The sequence below is a fragment of the Pinus tabuliformis genome, chromosome 8, assembly GCF_031772625.1.
Source record: "Pinus tabuliformis cultivar Carrire ecotype Pingquan chromosome 8, CPIR1, whole genome shotgun sequence".
NCBI lineage: Eukaryota > Viridiplantae > Streptophyta > Pinopsida > Pinales > Pinaceae > Pinus > Pinus tabuliformis.
Genome location: NC_142294.1, coordinates 480,964,634 through 480,980,803, shown reverse-complemented (window position 1 = coordinate 480,980,803; position 16,170 = coordinate 480,964,634).

Here is a 16,170-nt window from a genome sequence, read left to right as displayed (position 1 = left end):
TTCACATCGCTTCCACTAATCCCACACTTAACCAAATTTCAGAGTTTCCCTAGCAATTTAGCCTCATCCAACTTTCCTAAACTGCGCACTTCACATATGCAACCCTCAAGATTTTCCCTTGCCTACTGGAACTACACAATGCGTAGAAATCCCAGCCTCCCTTGGCATCCAAAACTGCACAGTGGCTTCCTTTAGTGTCCTTCCCTCAGCCGAAACGTACTTTCTCCAAAAATTGCGTAGCTTTTTTCCCTCAGGCATCTCAATTGCCCAATCCACCTTGCATGCTGAAACTGCGCAGATGTGTCCTCCCAGGGCCTCATCCTACAGTAGTCAATTCCCTCTTAAACTGCGCCAGTGGCCATGAAGGAGGATGACATGCTAAATGAATCTCAAGAAGTTGAGGAGGAAAGATAAGGAGACCACGAAACCCAAGGTATGATAGAAGATCGGGACCGCATGAAGACTCCATCTGATGCATAAACCTTTGGAGGGTAGGTATGGAAAACAAAGTACATATTTTGTAATACACTTCTTATTGTAGCTTGAAGAATTTCTTATCATTTTCAGACCATTATGTCTTTAATCAAATGCATGGTTGGAAGCATTGATAGTCATTCCATGTGTTTCCTCTAAGTGTATTACTCCCTTTCACTTGTTGGATCAATTGTCCTCTTTTGGCATGTTTGGTTGTCATGTCATGTTTGTGAACCTTTATGATGACCGTGAAGGTTGGTCTTTGTGTATACAAGTTGTCATAGCTGTTGAAAATAGCAACAAGAAATGCTAAAAATAGCATTGCTATAAATAGCAGTTCGGGTACCATTGTTGGACATAGCAACAACCAATGAAAAATGGAAGTGATAAAAATAGAATTGCTATAAATAGAATTTCAGTATGCATTCCAATTTTAGTTAGTCCCCAAACTAAAATTGAGAAGTAAAATTCGAATTTGATCCTAGTAATTGTTTGTAAAATAATTAATTAATTCATCTTGAGTTAATTAGTTGGAGAAAACCAAACATGAAGTCTATGTGAAGACATGCAACAATTATTCCTTTAATTGAGGAAGTTATCCCTTAATTAAGGAGATCAGGATGAGTTGTATTTGAGTTGTAATTAGTTAGCTCAGTTAACTGAGTTAAGTCTAGTTAGATTAGTTCAAATAGTTTGTTGAACTAATTGTGAGTTCAGTTAGTCAATGCTTGCATGCATGTAACTACTACTCTCCGGATAACTGAATATTCTCTCATAAATAACTCATGCATGTCAGTGCAGACAGAGACCCAATTGAGATTAAAGGAAGGGACAGTGTACTATCAGTTGCAGGAATTTTCCTATAAAGGAAACTCATCCATGCAGAAGGAATTATCTCCTTCAGGATTACGCAGTTACTTTTGAGTTTAGTGAGCAGTGTGAGAGGTAAATTCACACATATTGTAGCATTGGACCCCAAGAGAAACTGCGCAAGGAAATAGGAGGCTTGGAGGGCAGAGGAGAAGGTTTTTGAGAAGCATTTGACTCTCTATGAGCAGCAGAGGGATTGTACTGAGAGCAGGATAGCTTGTGCGCTTATGCTTTGTGTAATCCAGACATATTTCTGCTTGTATGATAATACAAAGATCAGGGTTTTTAGCCGAGTCTTTCCCCAAAGTATTCATTGTGTTTCATTTGTATGATTTCTTCTTCTTTTTTATATGTGTTCTGATTGATCTAGCTCAAATTGATTAAGCTTCCACAAAGTTTGATTGTAGAAGTAGATCTAGTATTTTTTTTAGTATATTGCATTACCAAGTGATCTATAGTGGGAAATTTGTACATGGTATCAGAGCAAAGGTGATCAAAGGAGAGAACAGTATAAAAGAAGGGAGAAGTTCGAATTTTGAGGTTCTTGAATATAGAAATCGAGTTCTTATCACATCTCATTTTCACCAATGGCGTTCAATGGTTTAGGACTCGAGTATGCCCTTGATGGCAACTCGAATTATATAGTCTGGAAGGATCGCATGGAAGCAGTATTAGAGGATAACGGTCTAAAGGACTTCATTGATCAAGAAGTCCCCAAGCCCGCAGCAGCTAATGTTACTGAATTAGCGGAATGGAAGAAATGTGTGGCTAGAGCAAGGAGAATCATTCTAGAGGGAGTTCGAGACCACATAGTCTGAAGTCTCCATGGGAAGGAGACACCGTTTTCGATGTGGAAAACATTGAAAGATCTATATCATAATAACAGCGATCAGAGGAAGATGACACTGAAAGACAAGCTTCAGAAAATCAAGTGTGAAAAGGGCGACACGATCTCTACATATCTAAACAAGCTCACCACCTGCAAGGATGAGCTTGGAAGTGTAGGGATCACAACAGCTGATGATGACATGGTGAGTCTTGCACTCCTCGGTCCCCCTAAGAGCTGGAATAACTACCAAGACTCAGTTAATGGAAGAGAAAAACTGCAAAATTGGGAACGACTTTGGTCAGATCTGATGAAGGAGGAGATAAGGAAAAGCACCAAAGATGGATCCTCATCAAAGAAAGATGATGAGGAAAATCTAGCCTTAGCGAGTAAGGCGAGGAAGGAGAAAGGGAAGGTGTCCCATTCCAAATCCAGTTCTTCCCATGGTGGGAAGAAGTTTGACAAATCGAAAGTGCGATGCTTTCATTGTCATGAGGTGGGCCATTTTGCTACAGATTGTGCACTAAAGAAATCCAAGATGGGATCCAAGGAAGGATCTGAAGGTGAGGCACTGGCCTCACAGTTCGAGTTGGATTTCACCCTCTTCGCATGCATGGTTTCATCCATGGTGGTATGTGGTTGGTTTCTTGAGAGTGGAGCTTCATTCCACATGACCAAAAACAAGAGTTTGTTTAGTACCTTGGAGGAGAAAGATCTCCAGATACTCATAGTGATGGGTAATGATGAAAAGTATAGTGTCTTAGGTGTAGGCACGGTTGTTTTTCAAAGGGAGCATGGAGCTCGCATTACCTTGACTGATGTCAAGTATGTACCAAGACTGAGGAAAAATTTGGTGTCAATCGAAATGCTGGAAGACAAAGGCTATGATGTAGTCTTCAGTAAGGGAAAGGTTTTCCTTCAACACGTCACCACTAGACAAGTGAAGCAAATCGGTTCACAAGTCAAGAACCTGTATGCTCTTGAGGTTCAAGATGCATGCAAAGCCTTGAGGAGCAAGGCAACTGATGGAGACTTGGTGGTTGAGAGGGAGAGTACATTACCTCTCAACATGTAGTGCCAGAAGAAGTCTCAGACAATTGTGGAGGAGCCATAATTGGTGAAGAAGCTTCAGGAGGTTGTGGAGCAACCACAACTAGAGAAGCTGAGAGGAGATCGAGTGGAGGCATCCACTCATGCAGAGACCTCTAGTAGGGGGAAATTTCGAGCCAAGTGGGTAGAGGCATCACATGCATCCATACCTCCAGGTCAGAGGTGGGGCGATGTGGAGTGACAGTCCCAAGAAGGCTGGAATAGGGGCAGGATAATTGAGGTGCCCAACCTCTTTGACTAGACCTTGCTATGGGAGCCCCGATGAGGAGTAGCAGGACTGGCTCAGTGGGTAGAGACAGATGTGGATTGAGCGACAGAGAGAGTTGTAGTGCAGTAATCCCAAGACAGCTCAGAGCTAGCACGCTGCAACAATGCGAGAGGCACAGGAGTGTTGCACCAGTGCAGGATGACATAGAGAGGTGTGCAATGGTGTGAGATGCATGGAGTGTTGCAGCAACTCAGTGGTCACAGAGGGAGCACTTGTTAGCGGCAGAGGAAGCTTCAGCATCAGAGGATGTTCTAGCCCAATAGGGAGGTCAGTTTGGAGATTTTTTGTTTCTAGAGTTGCTGAAGCAACAACACTTGGGAGAAGTGTTGCATGCAGAACATTCCAAAGGTTCAGGATCGGGTTCGAGTTGAATGCCTTTCTTATTGAGAGGGAGTGTTGAAAATAGCAACAAGAAATGCTAAAAATAACATTGCTATAAATAGCAGTTCGGGTACGAGTGTTGGACATAGCAACAAGGAATGAAAAACAGAAGTGCTAAAAATAGCATTGTTATAAATAGCATTTCGGGATGGATTCCAATTTTAGTTAGTCCCTGAACTAAAATTGAGAAGTAAAATTCGAATTTGATCTTAGAAGCTGTTTGTAAAATAATTAATTAATTCATCTTGAGTTCATTAGTTGGAGAAAATCAAACATGAAGTCTATGTGAAGACATGCAATAGTTATTCCTTTGATTGAGGAAATTATCCCTTAATTAAGGAGATAAGGATGAGTTGTATTTGAGTTGTAATTAGTTAGCTCAATTAACTGAGTTAAGTCCAGTTAGATTAGTTCAAATAGTTTGTTGAACTAATTGTGAGTTTAGTTAGTTAATGCTTGCATGCATGTAACTGTTGCTCTCCAGATAACTGAATATTATCTCATAAATAACTCATGCATGTCAGTTCAGACAGAGACCCAGTTGAGATTAAAGGAAGGGACAATGTACTATCAGTTGGAGGAATTTTCCTATAAAGGAAACTCATCCATGCAGAAGGAATTATCTCCTTCAGGATTGCACAGTTACTTCTGAGTTTAGTGAGCAGTGTGAGAGGTAAATTCACACAGGTGGCATCATTGGACCCTAGCAGAAACTAAACAAGGAAATAGGAGGCTTGGAGGACAGAGGATAAGGTTTGTGAGAAGCCTTTGATTGTCTATGAGCAGCAGAGAGATTGTACTGAGAGCAGGATAGCTTGTGAACTAATGCTTTGTGTAACTCGAACATATTTCCACGTGTACGATAATACAGAGATCGGGGTTTTTAGCTGAGGCTTTCCACAGAGTATTCTTTTGTGTTTCATGTGTATGATTTATTCTTCTCTGTTATATGTGTTCTGATTGATCTAACTCAAATTAATTAAGCTTCTGCAAAGTTTGATTGTAGAAGTAGAACTAGTATTTTGCTTTGGTATATTGCATTATCAGGTGATCTACAATGGGAAATTTCTACAATAGCCATGTAAACACTTGCCACACTTATATACAAAGTTTTAAGCACTATCACACAATTTTCGTCACGATCATCCTAAAGTCTATCTCAAGTGTCGCACTTGTCGCTCTTTCTTTTAAGACAGTCTCACATAGGGTAACGTTTTATCTTGCTATTCTGGTGGTTTGAGTTGTTGTGTTGTCAAAGTATGCTAAGTGTGTGATAAAAATTTCAAGTTCCGCACAAGTTCACATGCCTCCCACACTTAGCCATTTTTTCGAAAATCCTCCCGATCGGGAAACTCACTTTCACTGAACCCTGACTGAATTGTGCACTGTGCAGTCTCAGCCCTCAATGATGTAACCTTGCTACCTAGAAATATGTAACGCACACTCACTGTCCCCTATGACAGTTTCACTGTGCAATTCCAGAGTTGAGCAGACTATGTTCATCCCCATAATTGTGTAGTAGCTTCTCCTATCCTGACCTGAACTGTACATTTTGCAAGATAAATCATCAAGCTTCCTTTCTTACCTACTGGAACCCCTCAATACAGAGAGAACCCGACCTGCCTTGCCTCCCAAAACTGCACATAAGCTCCCTCGAGTTTCCTCCCTCAACCGAGACTCACTGATCTCAAAAACTATGTAGATCTATCCTTCAGGCCCCTTTGCTACCCAGTCTTGCCTTGCCTTTGAAAACCACACAGACCTACCTCCCAGGATCCCATCTTGCAGCATCCAATGATGGTCTCAACTACGCAATCCTGTCTTCCACTGGCCTCTGCACAATTTTTCCCGGCAGTGAAGATTATGCTCAGGAGTTCCTCAGCCAAGCCTGAGCTATGCTCTACGTAGTCTTAGTGACCAGTCTTCCTCCCTATCAACTGGACGTGTGCAATGTGCAATTACTAGGACCTCTTTCCTAGCCTATCACCTATCTTAGGCTCAATCCATAGATAACAGTGCATCATCTTAGACTTGGGAGTTTTAGGATTTGATGTCGTCCCGTCATGAGTAAATTGTAGGAACAGGTACATTGTTAGATCATGGAAAGATGATGAAGAAGGAGAAGAAGTAGCAACATGTTAGAAGACTCACTTACAACTGGAGAGACAAAGAAGATTATCAAGTACAAGCAATGGGAACACATGCATGCAACTACCTCCCAAGACCAAAGATCATTGAAGACCTCACATCATCAAGTTATGCGAAGGAGAAGAGAAAGTGCATCCAAGAACACATCTATCTCTCAGCAGCAACAATGACTTGAAATTTCCACCTTAGCAAGCTAGTCCATGTCAGCAGTGTCATGTCAAGTCGTGTCATGATTTTTCAAAGGCCACATCATCACTATGAGCCATGCCCATTGTAAATTGAATGTAATGTAAAGTGAAATCCAATGGACACACATGAATATGAAGAGTAATGTTAGTTGAAAATTCATAGGAAGTTGAATAGTCATGAGAGTAGTCAAAGAGTCATAAGGGTCAAGCATCACCCTTGGTTATATATACCCCCTCATTGTATGAGAAAAGGACTTTTCACCTTGGCTCCTCCCACAAAGAATTGAGAGTTTCACTCAATTCTTTGAGGAGCTAGGAGTGGCTCCAATGTCGCACTATTGGGGCTAGTGATGTATGATGTAAATATGTGTCTTGGAAATTTTGATTAATACAAAATCTTGTTCAAACCAACACGTTTCCCTGCATAATTTGTGGATGTTTGTAAGACTATTCTTTGAGAATTTGTAATTCGTGTTTGTTTCACATGTACTAAGATAATTGAACTATTTCAGTTGTTTTAGTTCTTACCTTGTTGGGAATGTGCTGTATTGATTATCATTGTTGTCTCATCCTTGTGGACTACTCTACAGGATACTAGATAGACCTTTCTCACTCATTGTTTGTAACAACCACCACATCAATTGTGGACTATTCCGCTGAATGGTGGACGGATCTTTCCCTGTACTTTGGTTTTAACGACTACCATGTTCACTATGGACTATTCCGTTGGATGCTAGACAAACCTTCCTGGTTCACATGTGTCTCTTCCCAGGTTGTACTATTACCTCTCACTTCGAGGCTCACTTTTCTCCCCCCTTTTCCAATAAGAGAACCTTGACATAGTTGCATTGCAAACTCACCAAGCACACTTACCTTGTTGTTCAAAGATAACATTGCATCACTCTCCCATGTTGATAGCTAGAGCCAAGGCAGATCTCTAAGTATATGGCAACCGAGCCTTTATACCGGATGGGACTCCTACACCAAACAATGTGAGGTCTAATTGGAACTTCATATCAGGGAGATCCCCTTAGTTGACGTATTTCTATCATTGTCAACAGATCCCTAGGTGGAGGTAAAATGAGGAAAAGAAGGCAGTCAAAAATAAAATACAATTTGTTGAAAGGACTCATGTGAGAAAATCACATGGACAACAATGGCATAAAGTATGTGTAATGGTCCCTTCGACCAATTAGAACAAACAAACTTAGTGGAAGGTGTTACTTTCATTTAACCCGACCTCCATGGTATCATTATGGAAATGGGGTTATGAAATTCCTACTTCTCCAAAGATTATAAAATTGACTTTATAATACACCACCATAATTTGTTGGTTCATTTCCTTTCGACAAAACCCAACTAGTTGACCAAACAAAATTGGTTAACATGAAATAACCGACCAAGATAACCGTGACCCATCGACTTAACACAACTAGCTAACTTACCACAAACAATTGACTTACCTCAACTATACATGATTAGTTGAAATGACCTAACCATTGAACTTACCACGACTAGACAATATTAGTTGAAATGACTGAATCAATTCACTTACCTTGACTAGACAAGATTAGTTTAAATGACCCAACCAATAAACTTACCTCAATTAGACAAGACCCTAATATGGGCCACCAAAAACTTATTGTTGCCAGCTAATCGAAATCTCCATATAAGTTGATAATTAGTAAGATTTACTAATCTATATTGAATCATTATACCTTTTTTCATCCATCTTGATGTATTTGGAGTGGAAAAAGTGGAGGAATCAGCTTGCAGGATCGTTTCTACTGACGAGACCTAGTTTGGAAAAACAAGGTAAGAAACCTTCCGGGAGCATTTTAAGGCATCAAACAACGTTTTTAGGGGTAAAAATTTGTTTCTTTGGTGCAAAACCATTTCATGCTATTCTACACACATATATATCTCCAATGATGCAAGAAGTGAGTCAATCGGAGTCCGTATGCAAAACTTATGCCACTCAGAAGTTGACATTCCTATTTTCACACCTATAGTTCAGGAGTGTTGGGTGTATGTTATATTCTTTCCATGACTAGTAGCACGTGCTGGGGGGGATAGAGTTATGAATAAAATATATATAAATAATATAAATATAAATAAATGAGGATAGTTGTAATAATGATTAGTTAATTAGTAATTAGTTTGAAGAAGCATGTCTAAATGGGACATGACTCTCCATGAAGAGGACCCTACCTAATATATAAGCAGGCCCCTCAATCTCATTTGTATCATCATCTTATTCATACTTTCTAATACATATTATTGTAACTCAATGGAGATCTTTATATTCCAAGTCTTCTAGAGTATTTGATCTGAAGAACGAACTTTGTTCACTTCATTTGGTATTAGAGCAGTTCGATCCTCTAGCTGCTCCACTACTGCACAGAGCCACGCTCGTTGATCTAGGTCTTTGGCCATAACCTTTGCGTCAATGTTGTTTCCGTCACAATTGAAGCGAAGTTTGCTACATAAGATTAGAGTTTCTCCATTGTTGATTCGTCAAAGGCCCTTGGCCATTTAAAAAATAAATAAATAAATAAAAAGAGAGAAATATATATATATATATATATATATATATATATATATATATATATATATATATATATTAAAAAAAAGAGGATGAAAAAGAAACATTATATTAAAAAAAACAAATTACTATATATATATATATATAATAATTCAAAAATAGTAATGATAATAATAAATAGATAAAATAAGAAAAACTACGTAGCTGCAAAACGCCGCTCGACAGGCCATTGGCTGTTGCCATTCTCTATTTACCCACAAATGACACCAATTCAACCACTGCGCAACGGGCTTTGTCTGCGTACTATCACCCGTACCGTTATTCTTTCTGACTATGCATACCAAGATTGTCCAACAGAAATCTGCCACAACAAGCTAGTAACGACCAAGTACATGCTGGAGTTGTCTCACACTCCACACCGGACCATCATCGTATCCCCACACAACCACAGTGCGGTTGTGCACATCTGCAACCCGACAGAGGCCATCTCCGCTATCTTTGTTTTAGTACTTCTATTTCCATAGTCTGGTTGTTTAATAGCCACCCATCGAGTCATATTCTAGGAATGCACCTTAGTCACATGACATAAACACACACAGAGGCACAATGTCGTCTTCCTCCTTGTGCCGCCGCCCGAGATCTAATAGTGATCATCACAACTCTTTGTGCTACCACCAAACAACTACTTCTACTCTGCCCAGTTCTGACCAGTCTAATGCATTCATCAAACCATCGTCATCCATTCGCCTTGCCACGCCAACTTTAATATCCTTGTTTACTATATGTTGCTTGCTCATTGCCATAAAATTCTAGCCACCATCGTTTCAATTGCTGCCAAGCCATTGACACTCTTGTTTCCATTGTTGTTTCACCATAATCTTATCGGCCCCATTGCTTTCCCTGTTTCAACCAACTTGCTGCCATATATCGACCTCAACCTTTGTTGCTGCTAATGTGTCAAACCCCTGACAACTATCTCACTCATTTCTGACATCACAGTCAAATGCCTTCTGCCGTCTTGTTCTTTCCTCAACCATCACAATCTCTTCGGTAATCATCATATCGCCCATCAAATTCAGAGCATTATAATTATAATCACAAATTTGAATAACTAGTGATTAAATATTATATTAATTACAATTATATATATATATATATATATATATATATATATATATATATATATATATATATATATATATATATATATATAAATAAAGGTGAGTTATTAAAAGAGAATTTAATTATAACTCAATATTATCGAGTGAAGGGTATTGAAAGATTTCATTTAAAAGAATCAACTCAAAAAAAAAAAAAAATTGGTGTATTGTAACCCTCCACACAGTCACACCAGCTGGAAAAGTAAAGAAAGAAAGAGATAACATAGTATAAAAGGAAATTAAACAAAAAAAAAATGAAAGAAGAAAGAGGAAGAAGGTGGTTTTAAGGGATTCTTTTTAAAGTAAAAAATCCTAAATTCAACTCAAAAGTCCCAATCGTAGTATCATTGACGAAGTTCATCTTGACAAGCAAATGGAGTCTAAATTGGAATTAAAGGAAGGAAGATTTTTAGAAACCCTACCCAGCTACGTTAAGGCGTTATTTAACATTAAGGGAACTCTCGCGGGAAGAGACATTACTATTTATATTTGTCCTGCTGAAGATAAAAATTATAAAATTCCTAAAATCGCAAACCAATTAGTGATCCCAGAGTCAAATATAACCAGAAAAATAGAATTTTTTGGCAACAAAAAATATGACATAGCCAATTTATAGTTAAACATTGAGGATTATACATTTGTATCACAATTCTCAGTTCAAACCCTATGGAACAATCAAGGTGACATTATTTTGGGATCACCCTGGATGGAAACGATAGGATCCATCATCTTAAATACGAAGAAATGTTTTTAACATTTTCTTACCAGAAGAAGAAAACAACAGTCCAAGATGTTACACTGAATCCAAATCCAGTAACAGCAGAAGATATATCAGATATTTCAAAAGTAATTTTTCAAGAAGGTAAAAATGTACTACAAAATATGCAAATAGAAGTTGACAAGATCATTGTTGACAAAAATGAAGAAGTTTCTAAGCTTAAATACCATAGCGAAAAGTTACTAACAAAAATCAAGAAGCTTAAGAATGACAAGAAGCCATTAAAATACAAGTTAGAGCAACTTACTCAAGAAGTATCGAAGTCTCCAGATGTAACAATCCAAGTTGAAGATAAAGGAACTAATACTAATCCAATCAATATCATAAATCAAGAAGAAGACAAACTAGATGAAGTAAAGATGTATTCAGAAGTTGTAGTACTAGCAAAAAAAGATTCAAGTGAACATCCAAAAATTAACCATTCAACTTCCATAACTAAAGGAAATCGGGTGCTTCAAATAAATCAGGAAAACAACACAAACAAGATAAGGGAAAATCAAAACACTAGAATTCATTATCAACACCTGAATCACGAGAGTAGACAACTCAATCAAGCCACATATTTAGAACATAAATAAAAAAATGATGTTCCGAATAATACTAATGTTAGTGCAATCCATTGATGTGATAACAATTCATGACAAGTTTCCAGTCACCGCAATATTCCATAGAAGATTAATTTAGTATGGTCAGATCCATTCTCAGTGCAACAATTTTGTTTATCACTTAGAAGATCATACTTGTATCAATAATTATGATAGTGTCGAGACGAGAAGAAATTCAAAACCAATAAATAGATCAATCCTTTTGCATCGACAAGCTTTGAGGAGGAAGGCAACATTATGAATAAAATATATATAAATAATATAAATATAAATACAAGAGGATAATTGTAATAATGATTAGTTAATTAGTAATTAGGTTGAAGAGACAAGTCTAAATGGGACATGATATCCTTCCCTGTTCATTGCATCAGGTGCACAAGGGGCGATTCAGGGGGGGTGGGGGCCCCCTTCCATGGGGTTCGGGGCAACGCCCCGGGAAATTATTTTTGGACCCTATATTAGGTGGGTAGACCTACCTATGGTTTTGTGCATGGGTTTCGCACATGGTTTTGGGCATGATGGTTTTCTGCCCATGGTAATTTGTAGATTAGGTCAAGGGAACTACGGTTATGTTCTAATATAAGGTTAATGGATTGAGGTTTATGAATTCTTTAACATGTATATATATGTATTGTAACATTGAAGGGAAAATGAATATGTTTTGCCGTGAACAATGGGCGGAGCTCTGCTAGGGTTTGTGACGGCGGCCTCGGCCCTCTGCGGCTGATCTGGCTTCCTCCCTGGATCCGTTTCTCTCTGTATCGGTGAGTATTCAGCTGGGTGCTTTTCTGAGCACCGTAGATTGTTTTCTTGGAGTTGAAAGGGCGCTGGGGCATCTGAGATTCCGGGTTGCGCTCCTGTGAGGCAGCCATGGGTGATCCTGGGGGTGGGGAATCCTCTCCCACCCCTCCACTATCCTCTGAAGAAGCTTTTCGACGATTATTAACGCAGAAAGGAAAGAAACGCCCTGCCCCAGACATCCCTAAATTCATTAAAAAACTCGAGGAAGTGCCTGAGATAGCCCTGCAAGAAGATCAGCCGATAAAAATTGCTCTTGCCCTTGCTGATAGAGGATTGGTCGGGCAATTCATGGGGCGCTGGCCTTCTACTAAAATCACGGACGATTGGATTCAACGCAACTGGAGGCCTCAGTTGAAGAACAGTGTGATCTGTTATCCGGTAGGGAGAGGTTTCTTCATTTTCGAGTTCACCACCAAAGAAGACCGGGATCTGGTTTTCAGGAATGGACCGTATTTCATGGGAAACCAGGGTCTGTACCTCAATAAATGGACCCCGGACTTTGATCCCTCAGTAGATGTTCCGAAGGAAGTTCCAGTCTGGGTTAGGCTCCCCAACCTTCCGATCCACTGCTAGAGCTATCAGTCATTACAAAAGATTGGGAACGGTCTGGGCAGATTCATTGACAAAGCAGACACTAAAGGCCAATACACTTGTGCAAGAATATGTGTGGAGGTTGACTTAGAGGCTGGGCTTCCCGAAGCGATTAAAATCACAGTGGGAGAATGGCAGCACTATCAAAAGCTGGACTACGAACAACTTCCGTTCAAGTGCAGAACATGTCATGAACACAGACACTTCCAACAGAACTACCCCAAATCCCAAGTCGGGACTAAGGAAGACGAGGAGGGATGGAAAGAAATCAAAAGGGGAAAGGCTATCCCAAGACCAACAGAAAAGAAAAATTCTGGTTCAGGGGAGAAACCGAAGTCCAATCTGAAGAACAATGAAGATCCAAAAGTGGGAACCTCCTCTGGTGGGAACGCAGAAACCATCGAGACTCAAGAAGCAACTGAAAACCCAATGAAGGAAGCAAAAGAAACGGGTACTGAAACAATCACCCCCTCAGCCTCAGGAGGCATTGAAGGAAACAAAGATAATGAAGATCACATAAGCCTGGCCTCCGAATCGGATGAAGACTCAGAAGGAAGAACCGATGAGTCAGACAGCTCTCAAGTCACCCCTATCAAGTCATCCAGGGGACGAAAATCCAAGAAGAAACTAAGAGAGGAGAAAACCTATAGGGATGTTCTTCAAGGATCCCAAAAAACTCTCAAGGGAATGATGAATACAAGGTCTGGGCGCAAGCATGGCTCGGCTCCAAAAGGAGCCACAGTCCCCCAAGCCAATAAATAATGAAGTACGTCTCCTGGAATTGCAGAGGATTAGGCAGCAAGCCAAAAGAAGATGCCCTCAAAGATATAGTCAGAATGTACTCACCTGAAATCCTACTAATCCAGGAGACAAAGATGGAGGAAAATTTCCTCCTTAATACCAGCAAATCCTTCTGGCGAAAAGGTATTGGTTGTGCTGTCAGTGCAAGAGGCGCCTCCGGTGGAATCTCTACCTTCTGGGATAGCACTATATATGACCTGCTTCAAAAAGAGAACTCCACCCACTGGATATTCACGAAGCTCCTCCACAAAGACTCCGGTCACCAAGTAAGTTTGATCAATATTTATGCTCCTGTTCTCCCTTCTGAGAAAAAACTATGCTGGGATTCAATTTCGTCCTATCTCTCTCTGAACAACCCTGAAAACATTATCATAGCTGGGGATATGAATGTTACTCTTGCTGCAAATGAGAAAAGGGGAGGGTCCCCGGTTAGGGACCCAGCAAGAGAATGGGTTGAAGATCTCATATTGGGATGGGATCTAGAGGATATCAAGCCCTCATCAGGGAAGTTCACATGGTCCAACAAAAGAGTGGGTCCAAATCACATCGCAGCCCGGTTAGACCGTTTTCTGGTTCAATCCTCTTTCCTGACCTGTGGTCTCATGGCTTCGTCCAAAATTTTGCCAAACAGCACTTCGGATCACAAACCCATTATTCTTGAGCTCTCCACGGAAGAAAATTTTGGGCCCATTCCCTTCAGATTCAGCTCATTATGGCTTCAGCATGAGGGATTCCAAGAGATGGTTTCTGAAGCCTGGAATAGACCGGTTCAAGGCTCCCCCTTCTATGTATGGGAAGAAAAGCTGAGGAGGCTCAAAAGAACACTCAAGGACTGGGCAAGAACGCTGAAATCCCCCTCCTCCAACAGAAAAGCGACCATGGACAATCTAGCTATCCACCAAATGTCGTTGGAAAACACTGAAGTCACCCAAGACCTTCTTCAGAGAGAAATTGACCTGCAAAAAGATTTTCACAAAGCAAGCAGGGAAGAAGAAGAATTCTGGCGGCAGAAATCCAGAGCTCTCTGGTTACAAGCTGGGGACAAAAATACCAGCTTCTTCCACAAGCACGCTGAAGCCCGCAAGCAATTCAAATCAGTTAAAGAAATTCACCATCAAGATGTGGTGGTCAAAGACTTCGAAGAAATAAAGCGGGCAGCTCACAGTTACTTTAAAGATCTTTACTCAGCCCCGGAAGAACCACCTTTGGATCCCCAGATCTATCCGATGAATATGATCCCTCATTGTGTCCAAGATCCTACCAACGTTATGCTGATGGCCCCTATCAGCATGAATGAACTCAGAAGCGCCTTGGATAGTATGGAACCGGACAAAGCTCCGGGTCCGGATGGGTTCCCTGTTAGATTCTACCTTTCCTGTTGGGATATAATCAATTCTGACCTTCTGAGAATGGTTAAGAAATCCCAATCTTGTGCCAAGATCGGAGGCGACATCAATTCAGCGTTTCTGGCCTTGATACCAAAGGAGAAAGGAGCAGCTAATTTCAGCAGATTCAGGCCAATCTCGTTGTGCAACTCCAGCTACAAGCTTATAACCAAAATTATAGCCAACCGCCTCAAAAAAATCCTTCCTGCCATTATTCCAGAAAATCAAGGTGGTTTCATCAAAGGGAGGAAAATTCTTAATAATATAGTGCTGGTGCAAGAAGCTGTTCATTCAAGCTATCACCGAAAGGAAAAAGGTATGGTGATTAAGCTTGACCTGGCAAATGCGTTTGACAGGGTAAAGCATGAATTCCTGTTTATGGTTATGGAAAAAATGGGCTTTTCTCCAGCTATCATTAACTGGATAAAAGCCTGCATTGCCTCTCCTTGGATTGCGCCTTTAGTAAATGGGCGTCCTTCAGATTTCTTCCAAGCCTCTAGGGGCCTCAGACAAGGTTGCCCTTTGTCCCCGCTCCTCTACGCGATCCAAGCCTCGGTTCTCAGCTTCCAACTGGATCATAATCTCCAGTCTCAAATCCTTCCTGGACTCCGTATGGTTCATCAGGTCAAAGACATAAACCATGCCCAATTTGCTGATGATACGCTTTTGTTGGGTGGGGCAAGCATAAACTCTGCAAAATCCTTCAAGAAGGAGCTGGACAGCTACAGAGAAGTTTCGGGCAGCAAGATCAATTATACTAAAAGCACAGTATATAGTTGGAATTGCTCGGCCAGGGAACTATCTGATATTGCAAGGATTCTCCAAATGGAAGGGTCTTGGGATTGGGACTCCTTCAAATATCTGGGGATTCCTATCTTCAGGACCATTTCCAAAGTTGCCCATTGGACGCCCTTGCTGGACAAGATCAAAAACAGAATTCATGCCTGGGGAGCTTCATGGCTGAATAACGTGGGGAAGATCATTTTGATGAAAGCGGTCCTCTCAAGTCTTCCGTTATATCAGCACTCTATCCTCTTGACTCCTAAAACCTTCATCAACAAGATGGAAGTTCTGCTCAGACGCTTCCTGTGGGAAGGGGGGAAAAACAACGAAAGAAAGCTGCACCTTGTTAAATGGGATACTATTAAAAAACCATTTATGGAAGGAGGATTACAAATCCGCGATCTGGCTACTCAAAATCTGGCCTTGGGAACCAAGCTGCTCTGGGACATTGTCTCT